Source organism: Oxyura jamaicensis, chromosome 12, assembly GCF_011077185.1.
Source record: "Oxyura jamaicensis isolate SHBP4307 breed ruddy duck chromosome 12, BPBGC_Ojam_1.0, whole genome shotgun sequence".
In the NCBI taxonomy this organism is placed as follows: Eukaryota; Metazoa; Chordata; class Aves; order Anseriformes; family Anatidae; genus Oxyura; species Oxyura jamaicensis.
Genome location: NC_048904.1, coordinates 15977943 through 15997704, shown reverse-complemented (window position 1 = coordinate 15997704; position 19762 = coordinate 15977943).

The window sequence follows — 19762 nt, the reverse complement described above, 5'->3', positions numbered from 1 at the left end:
TCTCTTTAGATAGGCAAATAGCAGGTTTTTGCAAACATTATCTTTAGACAGATAAGCCTGGCCTATGATGTTTATTACATTTTTATTCTGAGCTTCAGTTTGCAACTTCATTTAGAGGGGCGGAATGCAAGGCCTGTAAAGGACACTGTCTATGCAGTTTCCATTGGGTGATCACCATTTACTTTACAGTGCTGCACAAAAACAGGTAAAAATCCCATTTTACAAAAGCCCACTGAGCAATTTTAAGCAGGATCACTGACTGATCGGATTGTCTGCTCTTCTCAGCTCTTGCAAGCACTAACTCAGAGTTTTACTTCACTGAGCCAGTATGCAAAAGTCAGGCAGATTTATAACTCACTCACCAGATCATATTTCTATTGCACTAGCCTACAGAAGTCCCAACCAAGATTATATTCCCAGTGAGAGCCCTGCCCTTCTCTGCAGGCCAGCCTTGGCCACAGCGTGTCAGAGATGCAGCATCGCAGTCATTTCTGTTATTTTGATCTCACCCATTCAACAAATTGCATATTGCCATGTCTAGCACGCAGCGTAGCTGAATTAATGGCAACAGCTGTGCTTGTATTCGTATTACACGTGTGTGTGTAAACATGGATATATGTGTAGATTTCTATGTTCTGCTTAAACATTCTGGTTCTTATATTTTGCTTCTCTCTTGTCCTTAATTATATGTCTGTCTGTTACGTTACAGTGGTCATTGACTGAATTTGCATTTTGACATCTTTTACAAGAACACATTTTCTTATTATGCGGTTGTTTGCCCAAAGGTTAGAGCTCCTAAATGTTATTTTTGGGGTCCGGTGTTCTGAATCCAGATGTACACAGAAACACATTTCTGTTGGATAAAACCTTTTGGCTGTGGTTTTCCGTTTCCACCTTTCTATTTGTGTGTTTTCGATGACACTCAGAAACAAGGCTGGCATAGCTGGCATATCCGAACCAGCAGTGCCCCTTAAGTCTTTCTCTTTGTTGTCTCCTTCTACCCTCAACATTTTGATCGAGCCAGTTTATGCATCTTGAAGCCAGAAATCCCTTATGGAAACATTTCAATTCAGCACATTCATAATACGTATTGATAAAACTGCTCTTCCCCTCTCACAGGATTCGAAAAGCCCCTGCCATTACCCTGGAAGCATCTGTGTTAGTTCCCCTCTCCACCCACATCTGGCGAGAGCGATGAGGGCCATGCATAATGCAGCAGCCGGAGCTGCGCTCGGGACCTGACTTCACGGCGGTGTTTGTGCGGAGATCTCACAGGTGCACACGCTGGCCTGGAGCGAGCAGCCCCAGGAATCCATTAGGCAGCTGTTTGGGTTATCATTTCAGCAAGCTTTAATATCCTGAAATTAAACCTGCGTTGCTGGTCGCTGCATTCTGGTTCCCCAGGAAACTCAGCCACGGTGGAAAACCCAAAATAAGGTGGCAGGGATCTCCTTCCCCTGCAGCACAGGCTCCTGCGTGCCCCTGGCGGGCTCTGTGAGCTGAACTTTCCTCATGCTACATCAGCAGTCCACCCCTCCGAGCTTCAGCTGTTGCAGTCTGATATTCAGGTATTTCCTCCAGCAGATTAATTACACAGGAAATGTCGGAGAGATCCCTCTAAATCCAGAGGATATTCTTTAAACTGAAGTGGATGTATAATATCCTTGCTGTGTTACTTTCTGCACACGCGTGCTTCCTACTCAGGAAGACTTTAATAGATATGCTTGGTATCTGACAAGTCAGTGCAAAGTTTGGATTTTGCAAAATGCAGTTAGACCCTTGGGTCTGAGTTCTTCACTGGGATAAGCAGAGGATGCATTAACATCAAAGCGGCTTAAGCCAGAGAAGAACTTTATTGGGCTTCTCCCTGGAGGATAACAGGTGTCAGGAAGAGGTTTCAGTCTGATTTAGTGAAAGGCGATGCTTTCTCTTTTCTGGGAAACAGAGATGTGAACCCAAGAGACAGCAAATCAGCTGCACTAGTAACATTAAAAAAAAAAAAAAAAAAAAAGTTTCTGATCAGAGGTATCTTGAACGTTGAATAAAAACACAGCAACCACAGACTGGAGTTCCAAGTAGAAACATCTGCTGGAACTGAAAAACTGTGCCCCTGCGAAAATCCTCTTTGTGCCTGCAAAATCCTCTTCCCTCTGTTCTCTCCTTTATTTCTCATACATGCCATACATGTACAGCCCTATGTGTACATCCAAACTGTGTCCCGTGAGTCCATCCAAAGAGAGGGTGCCTCTGTTTGAAGGCTGGCACATTTTATCTGTCATGTAAAACCATGGGGGTGCACTCACAGAGCCTCCGTACTTCTTTCTCTGCCGCGCTCCTGCAGGCTCCAGCCCCCGTGTGAAGCACTATTGATTTTGGTTTGATTAGACACAGACTTAAGGGAAAGCCAGAACAGATCAGACAATACCGTCAGGACTGTAATAGCTTCATAATTAAGTAAATCCCAGCTGTGTGCCAGTTTTGCCTAAATCTGCTTATCCCCTTATTGAGTTTCTATTATCAACTGGAGTGTGTCTGGGGCTCACAACAGCACATTCCTCATGCCAAGTGCTTTCTGCCTTGTATAGCAGCTCCTGTAATACTTTTTTCTTGCAGCATATGAGTGCAGCTTCTCATTAAAAGAACTGTATTGGTGGGGAAGGGAGTGATTTCTCTTTCACTGACATCATCTCTAAACTGCTGCTGAAGTTCCAGTGATCGAGAGGTCTTTCTGATTTACCATGCTGTGTGTGAGAACAAAGCCTGGAGGAACTAGGGGCTAGTTTCTGGCATGCACAAGACGTATTCTTACAATAATAAAAATGAGTCTTGCCAAACAACCTCTAGATGGCTCTTGAGGCTCGCTTTGTCAATTAGCAGGCACCTGAAATAAGTCTGCATCGTGCTGTATCAAGAAGCTTTTCCTTTGGCTTTATTACTTCTTGATGGGAGAGATGAAACATACTGGGGTGTTTTGCATGCAGTGGGAAGACATCCTTTGGTTTTGTGAAAATCACTTCCCCTCAGCAGAAGAGAGGAAAAATGTTTGTCCTGTTTCTACCCGGAAAGTCTTGATTGCAAATTCCACCTGCGCATATTATGCTGTAGCTAGTACATATTTATTTACTCAGGTGTGGAAATTACCACTCTTGATTGTAGCTTAGCATGAAAAAAGCACAGCCATCCATTCCCCTAAAATGCAGAACTGTTTACAAGCATATGATTTACCCGGTGAAATCCCAAGGCTTGGTGCCTTCAGTAATTCTGCTTACAGAAACACATCCACTTTTCGTAGCACAAAGGGCTTTTGGGGTTTACTCCTGCTTCATAAAGAAGCAGGGAAGTAGGGGGAGGAGGAAAGGAAGAACCTATTCATACATCTAAGGCGAGTCACATTGTATTAACCCATCTTTCATCCTCAGCAGATCCCATGAATTACTTCCTGATCAAACTATTACTGAGCAGATCATATTGGAGAAGTCTCTTGTAACCCAAAAGGACACAATTGAAACTTGCCGTTAAGGGGGTAAAATCTGTTAGGAATTTTAATCTCTATCAGACAAAGTATCTATGAATGCAATGCATTGCCCTGCTCACATGCCTCCTAAAGTGTTTCCCCCAGCTCTGTAACTAGATTTCTCAGTGACTAAGCCAGGCATTACATGAGCTGGTACTTAACTTCACTACTAACAGGGAAGGATTTGCTATATATGTTTTTTTGTTTGTTTGTTTGTTGTTGTTGTTGTTTTTTCTGGATGAAAATTTCATCATTACAGTTCTAGAGTGGAGGAAATATTCCTTCCTCCTTTAACCAGATAAATGGTCAAAATATTTTTAAGTCTCTCGCAAACTGGTAACATTTAATTGGAAAAGCTAGCAAGGTTGCCAAGACAAAAAAAAAGAATGTTTAAAGCCTGCAACCAAGATATATACGTACTTCCTCCTTTGTGCAGTAAGAATTTATGCACAGTTTAATAACACACTGAGGTCCACCACAATTAAAAAACAATGAGCTGATTTAACATTCATCAAGTACCATGCAGCAAGGAAGAATTCAATGCATTCGTTGTTGCAAAGGTTAATATCTCTGTGGGCCATACATTAAGAAAACCCGTAAAATATTCATGCAATTAAATGCAGTATAGAACTGGTCATCATCAGCAAGTGCCATATCGTCCTATACTTCTAGCACCCAAAGAATCTTGCTATTTATGTCTGAATATACAGAAGGTAAGGAAACATCATATCAGATACTGGTAAGAGAAATCAAACTCATGATCTGAATGTATTTTTTGAGATAAAACTGTTCTGGTTTGTCTCCATCAGGGAATACTCTCCAAACTGATCTGGGAGCAGCTATCAGGGCTTAAAATTGATGTTCACGTTGGCAACAATATGAATTCTTTCTTAAATAAATGCTCTGGTCCCATGAGTTTAATATAAAGTAATCAACTCTAGTATCAACTTTGGCTTTATAAAAAATAAAATAAAATAAAAATCCTTGTGCCTTGCTAAGACTTTAGTAGGTGTTTCATTCTTAAAACAGCATACAGATTGACCCAGCAGACACTCACTGAGAGCAGAATCTCATTTTTTCAGACACTGAAAGAACTGTATGCATGGGGCCAATTTAGAAAAATCCATTCCAATGTCACTTTCTTTTATAGGCTATATAAATAGGAATGAAAAAAAAAAATAATCACGTAACCACAAAGTAATAACACGACCTGCAGATTACAAGGTAATTAAACTTGAAGCATCCAAGTACAATGCTCCAGGAATAATTTACCTCTTGGTGTGGGGAGCTGAGATGTTCTGAAGTTTCTTGCTAATGCAAAATGAATAAGCATTGGGAGCTCCAACCTGCCAGATCTAAGGAATTAACAGGTTCCCTACCTGTATCTTTCACTTCTTAACACTTGTGATGACAATCTAATTTGGGAAGCAGCAATAACCATGTGGTAACTGTCTTTAAAAAGCACTTACCATGTAATTTTATGGTCAGTGTATGAGAAGATAGTGGAGCTGGCTGAGAGCACTGATTTGAAATACTCTGCCTTCATTAGCTGATGGTCACCTCAGCAGAGACCTGAGCATATTTTGCTGACAGATTGATGCACTTGGTTCCTGGCCTGGGCCAGCTACAAATGAAACGTGAAGAGCTCTTCGATAAAGGTTTTAGACAAGCTTTAGGATTCTAGCTAAGTAATCTGTTCTCCTTCTCTTCTTGCCCCATGCTGCTTGCCCTACATAAAAAGGGTGCTAACAGTGAGGGAGCTTCCATGACACAGGTACACAACTCGGTTTGGTAAAGTATACTTCTTGTTTCTCACTTCTGACCTGCACCTGGTCAGGGGCAGAATCCAGGGCTGAGTCCAGTTACATTTAAATGGAGATGAAGGTGATGACACTGATTTGCTATGATGTGCTGCGAGCTCAGATAGATTTCATTGATTAACTGACAATTGAAATAAACATCAGGGCAGCTATACAGCATTTAAATAGGAAGTGTTTAAATTTTAAAAATCCTTTTTTTTCTTTCTTTCTTTCTTTCTTTTTTTTTTTTTTTTTAATTGTAAATCGCTGATGCAATGAGTTTGCTCAGGCTGTAGCACTGCTGTTGAGCCCATCGCCTCATGTCCACAACAGGTGAGCACAAACGTTGCTTTGTTCTTTTACGCCAGAGGAACTGCTTTTAACTCTTACCGAACACAGTGAGACTTAAATGAGTTTTAAGTGCTCTGTGGGCTTCAGGTGTTCTCTCTAAGTGGGGCACTGGATATTTTTAGCTCTTTCATTGTTTATGTCTTTGTCAGTGTGTCCCTGAGAACAGATGAGAGCACTCAGTCCCGCGCTTCCCTGTATGCAATTTTAGGGATGCTATTAAGGTAGGTCTCACAAACCCCTCCCCAGAGATGTGGTGGGACCTCCATACATTACAATTATTAATCTTCCACAGCTGGATGATTTCTGCTCTTTCAGTCCTGCCTCAGCTTGAACTATTACTCAGTGTGCTGGTAGAGCCAGGGTGCCTTTCCTTAAACCTTTCTGCTGTAAAGGCTGGAAATGTATAAAGCCACACGGTGCTCTGCAGGGACCAGGCAACTCTTATGTTAAAACTTAACGTAATTTTGACACAGGCATATCATAAGGTCCTAACCTGAATGAGACTACACATAATAGTAAAATGAGGCAATCTGCATTTTGAAACATGTTATTTGGTTCCGTTTTAATGTTAGCTCCTCCACCCCTATCAACTCAAGTTCGGTGGTGGCTGGACACAAGTGTGAGCAAGTTCCTGTTTACATGGAAAACAATAAAGAGAATTCAGCAAGATAAAGCTAAGTCTCATAATCGTGTGCAAAACACACAAAAGCACTGAAAACTTCAAAATGCTCAAGGTTCATCGTTGCCATGATGGGTCTCATCCAGTTTCCCTAAATCAAGAGCAAACTGAATATTGCTAGAAGAAAGAAAATATATTTCAAGAGACACGACACTTTTCCTCGGTGCCCAAGGATGTAAACTTGACACATACTGCAATAAGTCATCTATTTTTATACTGTTGTTCATATGAGGTGGAGAAGCTGGTACCAGGAGAGGGAGCAGCTCTGCAAGGGAGACAGATTCTGCACTAGCCAGAGGTGTTTGCTTCCTTTCATTAGACCTGTGGGTAAGTACAAGTGAGTTTGGCTCACTGGGCAAGGAAAGGCAATGCTATGGAATAGGAAGAAGTACCAGTTTAGTTTCCCCTCCATTAATACCAAAGCTCAACATCAAGTCAGAACATACTGGCAAGGTTCAGCAAGAACAGCAGAAGACTGCAATGGGCCATAGCAGGAGACAAAGTTAATGGGAAATCTCCCCTGGGCATGGTGAATTGTAGGATTTCTCTTTGCTGCAGGTCTGACCTGTAGGCTGAAATTTCTGCTTCCATTTTATTCTCCTACCAGCATCCTCGGATCCAGCTGGCAAGCATGGGCAGCATGCCAGAGGGCTGGTTCTTACCTCCCAGGGGCCAACAGAAAACAATTCCCCAGCACCAGCCAGGTCAGCCCTGCCCTCCAAAAGTGCCCTGCTCCCTGCAGCTGGCCTTGCAAACAGCTCCCTGCCATGCTCATCACTTCTCGGGGCCCTGAGTGCCACACAAAGGCAGTACGACCATACCCATCTCCCTTCCCCCTCTTCTCTCTTTCTGTTCTTTTTTTTTGAAAAATGACAATGAATGCACACGATGCTTCAATTACAAAAGATTATGGGCTTCAATTTAGTGTGTGCCATAAAGTTGTATTAAACGATCAAATGCTAATGAGGAGAGAGGCTCTTCTGGAGAAATAAGGAATTAGCATAAATTAATAGAGTTCCATATGTGCAACTTTTACACAGTAACAAAGTATCTCATCACAAAAGTATAAATATTTAATTTAATTCTTGCTGGGGCCAGTACACAGCATTACAGTCAGCACAGAAATATGAATTAAAGCGTGGGAGGGAGCAAAGTGCTGCCCGATCAGGTTCACAGGGAGGTCACTGCGATGGCTCTGCTGCTCTTTTCCTCTGTTTTCCAGCTCAGGCAGCTTGAAGCCAGGCCCAAATGGCAAACAATATATGCATGGCCTCTTCTGCAGCCTGGGGAGCCATCCCGTTGGCTTGACTTGTCGCGTTACCAAGACCTGTAGCTCTGCCTAAGAATATATTTGCTTGGTAGCATTGGATCTTCCTGCTCCTTTGGCAGGCAGAAGAGGCTTCTGAGTCATTTTGGTGGTGCTTTTACAGCACTTTCCCTAACCATGTGGAAACGAGCTGCCGCAGGTATAAATTGCCTTGAATTTTTAATTTACCTTCCGCCTTACAGTGCATTTCGCATTAAAGTCGTGAATGAGCTGCTATAATTGAGATTAATTTTACTGAAATGAAAAGCAAGCTCAGTCCTACATGTTATTTCCTGAGCAGCTGTGGCTTTGATTAGCGTGGTCTGCTCCAAGCGCTGCTCTGCATACCCGGGGAAGAGCCGCGGTGCTGCGGTGAGGGATGTGTGGGACTCCTGGGCTTGCTCTTTCTTGCATTGCCCTGCTTGTGGGAGTCAGGAGGAAAGTGTCTAGCCATGCTGTTGTACCTCTGCTGTACTGTGCTTCAGCCGAGCCCGGAAGTTTCTATTAAAATAGAACTAACAGCATCAGGCAATGGTTACTGTCGTGTTTCTGCGAGGAGCACACGCGGCGATACTGCAAAGCGAGAACCCCCCAGGTGAGGGGGAGCTGGGGAGGGGTCCAGCAGGAAGAAAAGGAAATTTCTTGTAGAGCAGAGAGAGAACTGGCAGGTGTGCATCTGAAAAGCATGCTCAAAGCTCTGTACTCTGGTGCATATTACATCAAGGACTGTTGTTTTTCACTGGTCTTAGAGAGAAGGCCTGATATTTCTGGTAACGCAGAGCACACCTTCTGTCTGCTGATGTTTGATTCAAGTTGCTCTCTTTGGCCTCGGAATAGGGACTGGTTTTGACTTAGCAGAAGAAAAAACAGGTCTGATATTAATGGCAATTAGTTAGTGTGCACCTGGTGGCTGTCCAGTGGTCTTCTGCTTTGACTTCAGCTTTTCCAACTAACCATGACCAGGATGTCAGTGCTGTATCAGTGACACCAGGGTGAGCTCGTCATGGCCCAAACACACACAGGTGCTGGAAAGCACAATTCCCTTTTACAATTTAAGCTGAACCTTGCTGCCAACAGGCTCTGCACGCTTTGCATCCTTGCTTTGCAGCAGCTGAAACTCCTTCAAATGAGTTGCTTTTGAGAATCATTATGTCAAGAGATGTGTCCTGATCGCAGAGCCTCCGTGGGCAGGGATAATGTCAGTCCTGTTCGGAGCACGCTGCTGACACTCGGTGACTTGCTGCCAGGTTACATGTCTGACAGCTGTTCTGGGGTGTGTGCTCCCAGCCACGGGCTGGACGACCATCATGAAGCCAATTACAGTCACAGGCAATTAATGTTCCCCTCCTCAGGTTCTCATGGCAATGATAGCATAATGCAGAGGATCAGCGTGAAATCTGTGACCTTTGGAAATATAAGCCTGAGACAGGAGCTGGGCTTGTGTCTACATCAACTGTGTCCAATTAAGCTCTTAAGGCATGGCAAGGGAGAGGGAAAATTACATGTTTCATAAAAGCAACGTGAACATTTTTTTCCTCTCACTTCCAAACACAATAGCTTGTAGTTGACCTGAAAATACCAGCTGTTCCCCCACGCTCTCCTCCATCCGCTATTCAAATCTCGTGGTTAGTATCCTTTAGCAACAACTGTAATTTTACACAGATTTTCTGTATTACTGTTGTACACAGGCCCGAATCCATCATGTTTCTTCTGTTCTGAGCCATGTGCAGACAAGCCTACAGAGCCAGGTCCTCCAGTAATGCAAACAATGTAATGACACTGAAATGAAAAGGAATATGTTTATCTGTGTCCTTTGAGCTCCTTCCCCAACAGATTTCCATTGAACAAGGGAAGAGAGGATCCTTTCCAGGGTGATAAGGCCAATTAACAGCTATACAACTATCCCGGGTATGCTTTTTCTTGCTGTGCCCTCAGAAGAGAGAGACTGCAAGCAAGCAAAGAGAAATTTCAATTCAATTATTGGGTGGCATCACTTTAATTTTTATTTTCCCATCCTTCCTGTCTGGGATGTTGTTCTAGCTGGATCTGAAGTACCAGCATCTCTTCCTACAGTGGTCACAGCACCTGAGTTTTCCTGGTTTGCTGCTGTATATGTATGGGAATGGCCCATTTCTGGGTTCTGCTGCCTGCCAGTGGGGGGAAGCAGTGTCTATGTCCAGATGTAACTTTTACAATGGAAAAAGACACCTGAATTTATTCAGCCACCAAAGAGAGGCTTCACTAAATGCTTCAGAATTTAGGGAATTCGTAGGTGGAAAAATGTGTGAGAGCAACATCTAGAGTCCAGATGTTTCATCTGCTTTACTCCAGAATCATAGAAATTGCTCATCTGCTTTTAGAATCCAGGAAGTTGCCATGAAGCAGACTGGGGTTTTGGCCAGCAAATATGCAAGATCATTGCATCAAGAAAATATTCAAGATCATTGGTCTAAAATCATTTTGTCTGGGCAAAGCAGCCCGGAGCCTAGCCTGTCTAGCTGTTTGGTTTTGTTGTTTTTATTTTGTCACACTACATCTCACAATAAAACATGGAAACTGAGAAAGCAGAAATGTTGACATTTTAAATCTCATGGTTTTCAGTTTGGCTCCATAATTCTTAAGAATCATGGGTTTGGCCTGGTTGTTTGTTGTTTGTTTAGTGTTTGCCATTGGAAATATTGCCCCGATTGACTCTGTTCCTAAATGAACCTTTGGATTATTAGAATATCAAGTCCCAGGGCAGGGTCTGCAGAGTAGGGAGTCCTGAATAACTCTTTTATCTTACTGTCTTCATGGCAGTTTGGTGTGCTCTAAGGAAAGAATCCAACACCAGAATGATCTAACTCTCATTTGAGAGAACATCATTCCCCAGACTGGGAACACAGAAATTTGAAAATCCGGTTTATATGCTTCCATGTCCAGTGCACAAACCAAGAATATATTCACACTGGAAAACAGGATGGAAAATGTCAGACACTGACACCACAGCTGCATTTCTTTCCCAGATGAGTGTGAGTGCCTAAGAGGGAGAGAGGACGAGAAAGAGAGTGGCTGTGATAGGAGAAAGACTGGAGAGGGAAGCATCCATTCTGCTCTGCACAAAGGCCAGGAGAAATCAGCACCATGCATTCGTCCAAATTCTAGGTGCAGCCAAACATTTGCACTGCAAACCAAACTCATCCAAATCTGGCAAGACAACTTGGTATTGACGTAAATCAAGAAGAAGAAGGAGCGTGTGTAGGGAGGGGGAGGTTATTTTTGTGTGCCCGTGATGTTTTTGTCAGTGAGGCTGCAGAGATCTGGAGCATGGACATTCCCATGGGTCTGACACTGGTGGCTGCTTGGTGTCCTTGGGCCACAGATGTTTGGTCCTGGTGTTGATGCCCAATATGTCCAGCTATTGAGGCAGATGGTGAGCAGCTAAATATTTCCAAACTTTTGGAAATATACCACCCTGGAGCCCAACAAGGGAGATAGCTGAAATTGGAAAATAATGTAATAGAATATTTTATTTTCCACAGAAGACTTTAAGGCTGGGAAGACTGCCATTTCTGAAAGGGCAGTTTGGCTGACTTCCCCCTATTCTGCACAGCATTACAGCGACCCTCCAATTGTACCCTTTTCCTCTTTTGGACAGAAGCAGAGGTTTGTCCTTATTTTACATACATATACACACACACTCACAACAGCAAATGATATCAAGGGTAAAAGAGTTGACTCATTTTTTTTTTTAATAAATAAATAAATAAATAATAATAATAATAATAAAACATAATTTACCTCAGTCTTTCTGCAGGAAAACAGGAATCTTTTTATTTATTTATTTATTATTATTTTTTATTTGTGTGTGACTTACTGAAATACATGGCCTCTGAAGATCTGCCCACTCATTCATGGGCCTGTCTGTCCTCTCCAACAGGAAGACAAAGGAAGACCAGTAAGAACCTTGGTTTGACAGAAGACTTGAGCACTTGTTTAAGTTCAACCAAAAATGGAAATCAACAGAAAGGTTCACTTCACGTGGGCAGAGTACCCTTGATATGGTTAAACTTATGCCTGACAAATTTTTTAAAGGCAAAAATGATGGCAGTTCATTATGTATATCTATTTTATAAGTAACAGTTTTTTTGTTTTGTTTTGTTTTGTTTTTTTTGTTTGTTTGTTTTTAAGGATCAGGCTTTTCTTTCTTTTTTTTTTTTTAAATTCTTTTTTATTATTATTATTCTTTTTTTTATTCTTTTTTTTGTTTACTTTTTTATTTATTTTTTTTCACTTTTTTCTCCCTTCAAGGATGTAATTATAATGCTACTGGGAGAAACTGAATTGCTTGTGGGCTTTTTCCATAAGAACAATTTTTCCATTAGTAGTGTTATAAATTCTCTTTGAGGCAAATTCTGTCTTGAAAGAAGAGGCCAGGTCTTTGTCTTCCGAGGAGTGAATAGTGGGAAACAAATCATGGTTTGTATAATTTCTGCTTATTTCAGAGTCATGAAATTCTGTAGGCAGGCAGGATGGAAAGGGAGCTCCAAACAAAACAATTGTGATAAACAGACTCAATGGTCTTGATACACTTGGCAGGGGCATTTGCTGAGCTCCATCCAAGGGATGCTGCTGAGGGGAGGTTGTGGATAAAACCGAAAAGTGACTAACAGTGACATCATGTGCAAAAATCTGTTTACTGGTTCTGTTTCCAAGACAAGGCATGGATAAAAGCATTCTAAATAATTTCTTGGGTTTACATTTTCTGAATTCATTTTGAGCATATTTTTAATACTGAATTTTGGGAGAATTCTACAGAACAGTTTAAATCATACCAAAAGTTACAATTATATGCTGTTTGAAAAAAAGAAAATAAAAAAAAAAAAAAGAAAGTTTACAATGAGGAAATGAGGAAAGTAAGTAATTTTATTAGAGTAGTTCAAGATGCATGAAGACTCTGCTCTGAACAGATGTTCAAATATTTTCATTCTAGTGTGTCAGTTTGTTTATATTCTCTGCAGACTACACTGACTTCTCTGAGATGGAAAGCCCTTGCTTGAGGGTGTAATGTGGGTCACACAACTGTTTTCAGATAGTGGCTGCTGGAGCCCCAGACAACTGCAGAAAGAAGCACAGTCAATTTGCAGATCCATTTGTGGACCAAATGGCTGAGTGAATTGAGTATTGGCGTGGCAACCAGAGACTGGTGTCAAGCTTAGTTTTCCTATCAGTATGGCCACCATGGCTGTAGTAACATCTTATACATATTACGGAATTTCTCCCAAGAACTTATTGCATTAGGGAAATAACAGTATCTCTTTTTAATAAAAATAGTGAACTAAGCTGAACTGTCACTCTTTCACACCATGCAGGATCAGTGTGAGATACCAAGGTAGCTCCAGGAGAGAGACACAGAAACTTCAAGAAACTTTGGGTTTCTTCGGAGCTGTGGGTCCTAGAAACTACCATGGGTCTCAGAGGCTATTTGGCTAAATTAAGATCACTTTAATAGTAATTGACCTTACCTCCCAGGAGTGCTACTGGCTCTGAGCATTTTCAGCGACATTTTCGCATTGGGCTGGGAATATTTCCCTTATTTATTTATTTATTTATTTTTAATTAAAGGCAATTGCTTGCTTAGGGTTTTTTTCATCCAGAACTATGGTTTCTTAAGTTTTACCTAGCTCTTTAAAAAAAAAAAAAAAAATCCGCTCTAGTAAACATAAGCATACACATGCTAGAGATGTTAGTATATAGTATATATACGAACTACGTTTAACCAGACCAATGCTTTCTGAGTATGTTCTGAACATTCAGATTTTGTCTGGGGCTTACTGATGGATAACTGAACACAAAAGGTGCTCTTTAAATAAACGATATCATTTATAAAATTCCTGCTTTATATTCAAGGTGCCAGCAGGCCAAATCGATTTTCAGTTTAATTGCAATGACTATTAGTTATTCATGTTGCTTATTGTAGTGGACATAATGCTTTGCATTAGAGGACATTCTCTTTCCAGTACAGAGGGATTTACATGTGTATGGAAACTTCCGTAATAGTTAATATGCAATTGTAGAAATCCCTCTGCATAGGGATGAGACTATACACTGATCTTTCACCATCTGTTCTGTCCTCTAATGATGAATCCAGCATCATAATATTCACAATTCACTTCTTTAAAAAGTGAGGTACGAGTCATTTAAATGTGGGTCTATCATCTCTTTATTTTGTAGATAAACTTGGCTCTGCCTTATTTATGGAAAGAAAGATACCCTGAACAACACTGAGAGCTGTTATTTTTCCTTGGTGTCCTGATCCAGAAGGCCCAAGTACTGATGGCACCAAATTTCCAAATTTTAGCTTTGTGTCCCTCAAAAATAGAGTATGAATATTCACAGAGCTGTGTGTTTAAGACTGTTATGAGCAGGGCTTTGTTAATGATGTGTGTTTTGTTCTGATTCTGTCAGCCTCATTTCCTCACAGAATTATGGAAGCTGCTCTGTTTGGTTGTGCTTCTGATCATAATATGAGTTTAATGGCCAATATGAAATGGGAAGAAAGAGGAGATTTGTTCAGCTTCTGAAAACTCATAGCCTAATATTACTACCTGACACCATGCAAAAAGCAAGGAACTAAGCAGCGTCGTTAAAGTGCCTGCGACTCTAACATACAGTGACAGAAATGCTTAAATATGTATGCACGCGTCAGAAGGAACTCATTTCATTTTTCCTCTCACTCAGGTTTTCATCAAGGGTGGCAAAACTGTCAGAAAGGAACAATAGTGAAAAATAGAGCTGAAGCGGGCACAGATGTTTGTACAGCTCTCCCAGAGGTACGGCCTTCGTTGCTTCTCCACAGTGAGAGAGCGCTGCACCGACGTGTGATTGCTTGGAGACAGAAGTATATTTTTAATGTGTTCATAGCTGTCTGGAGGCAGTTATCTGTCATGCTGACAGAGATGGAGTGATCTACCAAAGCTGCAGTGAGCACCTTTCGAAGCACATCAGTTCTGTCCTACATAGTAATGTGGCATTTACAATAAGCCTGGCGCTATTCCCCCCTCCCCCCCCCTCGCACTAGGCTTAAATAATTTGGAGATGAGAAATGGAGAGAAGGTGGCTCTGTGTTTCTTCAGACTTCCAATTTTCTGGTTGCACTGTGTGTCCCCACTGGCCCTTGATAAAACCAAGAGCAGCACTGCAGGATGTGTCTCAGGAGCACAGCTGGAGCAGTGCTCATGGTAGAAGCGGTAGAAGGCATATTGCGTCTATGGAAGGTGCTATTTCTCCTTTTTAATCTCCCTTTCTTTCTCCCTTCTGTTCACCTTCAGAACCCAGAGGAAGCAGCAGTCACCCAGCCCTAACCCCTGTAGGCACGCAGTGACCCATTCCCAGAGTCTTCACACAGCACTGTGGTGGAACAAAAGCAATGTGAGCCCCAGTAAAGTGTTCAGTGAGGAAGAACTCTGTATCCACGTATGTCCATCACCCCCTCTAATTCCTACCCCACTACCTGCTGGAAGTGGAGAGCACCCTGCTGGTTGCCACAGTTGGATACGGAATACTCAAGCTAAGGGTTTTCTGAAAGCACTGAGGGATTTAGATGCACCCTGCGCATTAATTTTAATGGACTATACATCTAAATTACCTGCTGTGCTTGGGAAAATCTCAGCCTGAGGTTTTATTTATTATTTATTGAATATTCCCTGAGTAAACAGAACTTATTAGCACAAAGATGATCTGGCAGAAAGAACAGTCTTAAAATATGCCCTATTATTCATGCAATTATACTGCATCACTCATTCTTTTTATTATTGTTTGTATTACTGTAGCACCTTGAGCCCCACACCGGAGATGAAGGTCTCTCCATTTCAGCTTCTGTTTGAACACACTAGGAGGCAAACCCCATCCTAAGAGCTTCCAATTTAAACGGATAAGGCAAAACAAACTAAGGCAAGAAATAACTGTGGAGAGAAAAAGTGTGTTTGCTCAAGGTCATACAGCAGATTCTCAGTAGAAGCAGGTCTAAAATCCAAGTACCTTGAGCTCCTCTCTCAGTTAGACCCTACTGCTCCTCTTCTTCCTCAACAGGAAAACACACTGTGCTAATTCCTGCTCTCTGATCCTTACCCAGTGGGTTTTACCAGTTCTAGTAGAATTATTCTCCATTTTGGCTCTTGAGCAGACTTGTTTCCTACCTATCAGTTTCATTTTGACAGGCCTAACATTACAGGGGAATGAAATATATATATGTTCACAACACAAAACTCCCGTGTTATTGGATTTCCTTAACTGGACCCGAGGAAACACAGTGCAGTCTGATGCTTTATAAATCATAAATCTTTAGCAACACACACACAAAGAACAAAGAATAAAAGCCCAAAATTCAGCATAGCAAGCATGAAAATTACACACAGTTTAGATTCAGTTAGCAATTTCATTGCTTCAGTGTCATTTGTGACACTGATGAGAAGAGTCTCTGTGTCGTCTTTTCCTTCTGTACGAAACTGTGGCCATTCTTATTGCGTCCCTGTACAAACAATATTGTCCTCAATCAGCACCAAAACTCTGGGGGGAAGGCCCATTAACTGAGGCAGTAGGAATCATTCCCCGGGTTCTCTTATGGGGCAGTCAGGAAAGAAAAATAGTCATTCCTGAGGCTCTTGCCTACTGGTTTCTACCAAGAGAGCCTTAACCTCTTTATGGCTGTGTGGATATATGCTGTACGTCAAGGTTTACTGCCCCTCTGGTGCTCTGTGCACAACACGTGCCCTGCCACGTTGTTGGCCTCTTTTTGCAAACGGAGCCCTGCGGAGGACAGGGGGGCTCCTCTCACCTTGCCTCACCTCTTGCAGCGCTGCCGGACACAGCCTCTGTTCCACACAGCTGAGTGACATGGCAATTTGTCACATCCCCTCGGCACAGAGCAGGTCACAGCCTGGGCACATCCACAAGCATGACTTGGGCAAGGGGCAGAGCCAAAAAGCAGGCTCTGTGCATCTAAGTGTGCAGGAAATTTTTCTCGTTTACTTATATTTATTCCTCCTCCTGCGTTCAGCAGTGTCAATTTGTGTTCGCACAGTGATCTGCTTTGGTAGGATGGTTATTTACATGCTGCGGTGTCAGCTGAGTGGTGTTACCATAGGGGTCACAAACCTCATGGACCTCTCATGTAAAGATGTAAAATACCTCTGTATAAATAGGGGGTGCACATGGGTAAGAGGTAGGCTTTGCCTACTTGCTGGGTAACGTACCCTAGGTAACAGGGAAATAAGGTCTGATCTCTCGCTTTAGTTTCTGATGAGAGTCTTCCCAAGGTCCCAAAGGGTTTTTTTTTTTTTTTTTTTTTTTTTTAAGGACATTTGAGAAATCCTGTTTATACATCGGTATAGAGTCACATGGACTGAGTCAGGTTGAAAAGCTGAAAAACAAGGCAGATTGCTGGAGGAAAATGTAGCTTCAAGAGGCAAAGGCCAAGGCTCTTTCATCCCTTTACAATGCAGAGTGCAACCCTGCTAAGACCCTCCTGAAGCCCCCTGTTTTTAGCAGAGGGTTGGGTGCACTTGTAGCTGACCTGTAATGTCTCCACCCTGGAAGAGACACAAGTGCACAGGATGCTGCTCCTTTTCCTGAGGACACTGGGAAATCTCCGTGCTGCACTGCAGAAACTTAATAATATATTTCCAAATATCAGTCACTGAGATCTCATTAAAATCATTTTATCCTAGGTCTCCACACCATTTTCTATCATCTAGTTATTCCTTGAATTGAGCAATTAATAAATAATGGTCAGATCTGTCCTGATCTCATAATACTCTGTAAACTTTTAAAGACTATTTCAATATATATTTCAACAGGGCCATTTGGGAGAAGGTTTAGTCCTGCATAGACAGCATTTTGATTTGAGCATGGTCTCATGCTCAGTGAAATGGGGTCTGATACTGGGCTATCCTCCTCATAGACCCCAGAAATTTGGCTATAGGTGTTTAACAAAACTTCAGTAGCTGCCCCATGTCCACGTCAGAGAGGAAACACGCAAAAATTGTTTAGAAAAAAATACTTTCTGAAAGAGAGAAGTCCATGAGCTACTTAAATACTCACAAATATTTTTCTGCCTTGTCCAACAATGGCCCGACAGTAGCTGGAGAAGAGATAACGCAAGGACCAAAGATGCAACCCCCTGCTTGGTGACTCCGAGGATATTCAAGAAGACCTAATCCTTAGCTCCTGCTAAGGACAGGGAGGCATGCAAAATAATTATGTTAATAGGGTTCCTCAACTTTTCTCCTGCAAACATCATCTTGGTAAATGGGGAACCATTGGCGAGGGGAAAAGACGGTTCTTTCCCACTGTCAGTTTTTTGGCTGTCCCCATGGGAAGCACCCATGTCACAGGGATAAATTCTTTCCCTTGGTAAGAGAATAATGTTCGATGTCATTTCTCTCATATGCCCTGCAGGAAGCAAGAGCAGGATTTGACTCAGATAAAAGACTCAAATGACCCTTGTAAAAGCTGGAAACCCTGCTAGCTTTCAGAGTAACAGAAGGAAGGATAAAGTGCACATCAGTACACCAGGTCCATGTATTTCAGTATTTCTGTCTGTCTTATAAATCACTTTTCAGGTAGCCTCAGCACTCTAGTACAGGGCAGAAATCACAGTAGGGTCATACAAGCCTCCAATTACAAAACCTGTCTGAACTCTAGGGAGAAAAAGCCTCCTTCTTTTAAAATGTGCATGCTCGGAGTGCCGTGGATGGGAGTCCTGCTTCACTTCACTGCTGTGCAGTAGTTAGGAGGCAAAATATTGTTTTCTGTGGAATGTTTAATTTGGGGACCTTGTGTAGAGGGGGATGACAATCCCAAGATACTGTTTTTGAAAATTAACCCGTCCTGGTGTGTGCGCACGTGTTTGCTGTTTCTGCCTTTTAAATGGAACTGAGAGGTGTCTGTGCTTATTTCAAATGTCACATCAAGCCTGACAGCAGGATGCACATTTCAGTTGTAAAGGAGACAGAATAAATGGAGTTCTAGGTAGAAAGGTATGGGACTTGGGTGGGAGTGGGAAGAGGCTCACTGCTGGGACAACTGGCCCACAGCATAAATAATGAAAGCACTGCTCTTCCTCCAGCCTGTGCCAGAACTTTCATCCCATCTATTGTGTCTACTGGTGTTGTCTTTACATCTTGTCTTGCCCTATTTTATTTTATTTTTAAAAATGCCCTGATTAAAAAACAAAAACCAACCAATATATATATCTATCAGTCACACTTTAATAAGGGAACATAAGACAGTTCCAGTCCAGCCATGATTTCCCAAAATAAAATAGAAAAAAAAACCCTCTGTTCTGTCAGAGAGCAACTTCCAAACCGTTACTAACAGAAGACAAAGTCCATAAATCATCCCTAAATTACCTATCAGGCCACAGTTGGGTTTTTATCTACAAAATAAAGTACGGCAAATACATAAGGTCTATAAAGTTTAAGAACATAGCATTTACTAGTGGTAATTAAAACCCAAGTACTCTAGAACAGGCACACTGTTACAGGGTAGACTCCAGGCTGATGTAAATGGGCACAAATCCATTAGCTGCAACAAGGCAAATCCCATTAACTTTAGCTGAAGATTTGTTCCTTACACATCTTATTTTGCTACCGAAAGACCAGGTTGTGCTTTCCTTACTTGCATTATATAATCCCAAATTGATTTCAGTGGGACTATTTGAGGAGCAAGGTACTACTCAGCTTGGTTAGGGATGGTTGTACTTGGCCTTTGGTGTGCAATAGATTTCTTTTACACCTGTTAAAACAGACGTTTTCTTTACATACACTTTTTGAGAACTATAATGTAAGTAGTTATAACGCTTCGCATCATTTGTCTTTCTCTTATTTTAATGGTAATAACAACAGATGGAAGTAGTCCTAATTGAGGAATTGACAGGTGCAGTTGGCTTTCTCAGGCATTCATGCTAACAAAGGGGTTAAGACAATGCAGTGATCCCTGTCCCTTCCCGGGACTCGTAGCGTGCCAATGTCAGATTTCTGAAGTCACACCACTCTGCCAGCTCTCCTCCTGTCAAGCACGTGGTGAGTGAAAAGTTATTCAAGGATGGTGTTATGTACCCTTCATGAATTATA